Genomic DNA, 913 nt, shown 5'->3' with positions numbered 1-913 from the left:
TGCATTTCGTAATTTTCACTGAAATTTAGTACCAAATTGTTGCACCACTTGAATTGTGGTATGCGTTTCATTGAGAAATTTCACGACATGGTTAGACTTTAGACTTGCAAGATCGTGCCTTCTTAGCTTAGTTGGTAGAGCACCCGCTTAGTAAGCGGGAGGTCGTCGGTTCAACTCCGGCAGAAGGCTTGCTTTGAGTTCGTTTGTCGGAAACCGACTGCATTTCGTAATTTTTCACTGAAATTTAGTATCAAATTGTTGCACCACTTGAATTGTGGTATGCGTTTCATTGTGGAATTCTATGGCATGGTTAGACTCCACACTCGAGGGAACGTGCCTTCTTAGCTTAGTTGGTAGAGCACCCGCTTAGTAAGCGGGAGGTCGTCGGTTCAACTCCGGCAGAAGGCTAGCTCTGAGTCCGTTTGTCGAAAACCGACTGAATTTCGTAATTTTTCACTGAAATTTAGTACCAAATTGTTGCACCACTTGAATTGTGGTATGCGTTTCATTGTGGAATTCTATGGCATGGTTAGACTCCACACTCGAGGGAACGTGCCTTCTTAGCTTAGTTGGTAGAGCACCCGCTTAGTAAGCGGGAGGTCGTCGGTTCAACTCCGGCAGGAGGCTAGCTCTGAGTCCACTTGTCGGAAACCGACTGCATTTCGTAATTTTTCACTGAGATTTAGTATCAAATTGTTGCACCACCTGAATTGTGGTATGCGTTTCATTGTGAAATTTCAAGACATGGTTAGACTTTACACTTGAGGGAACGTGCCTTCTTAGCTTAGTTGGTAGAGCACCCGCTTAGTAAGCGGGAGGTCGTCGGTTCAACTCCGGCAGAAGGCTAGCTCTGAGTCCGTTTGTCGAAAACCGACTGAATTTCGTAATTTTTCACTGAAATTTAGTATCAAAT

At 44.5% G+C, this 913-nt stretch overlaps 4 non-coding genes across 4 annotated transcripts; all 4 read left to right on the top strand.

Annotated features, from left to right (window-relative positions):
• Positions 1–116: 116 nt before the first annotated feature.
• On the top strand, positions 117–189 carry Pmar_PMAR029423. The gene has a single exon. It is a non-coding gene; the product is annotated as a tRNA-Thr (tRNA).
• Positions 190–335: 146 nt separating this feature from the next.
• Positions 336–408, top strand: Pmar_PMAR029422. Its single transcript has one exon. It is a non-coding gene; the product is annotated as a tRNA-Thr (tRNA).
• Positions 409–554: 146 nt separating this feature from the next.
• Positions 555–627, top strand: Pmar_PMAR029421. The gene has a single exon. It is a non-coding gene; the product is annotated as a tRNA-Thr (tRNA).
• Positions 628–773: 146 nt separating this feature from the next.
• On the top strand, positions 774–846 carry Pmar_PMAR029420. Its single transcript has one exon. It is a non-coding gene; the product is annotated as a tRNA-Thr (tRNA).
• The last annotated feature ends 67 nt before the right edge of the window (positions 847–913 follow it).

This window comes from Perkinsus marinus (genome assembly GCF_000006405.1).
Source record: "Perkinsus marinus ATCC 50983 genomic scaffold scf_1104296969710, whole genome shotgun sequence".
NCBI classification, from domain to species: domain Eukaryota; phylum Perkinsozoa; order Perkinsida; family Perkinsidae; genus Perkinsus; species Perkinsus marinus.
This window is presented reverse-complemented; position numbering and strand designations above follow the sequence as displayed.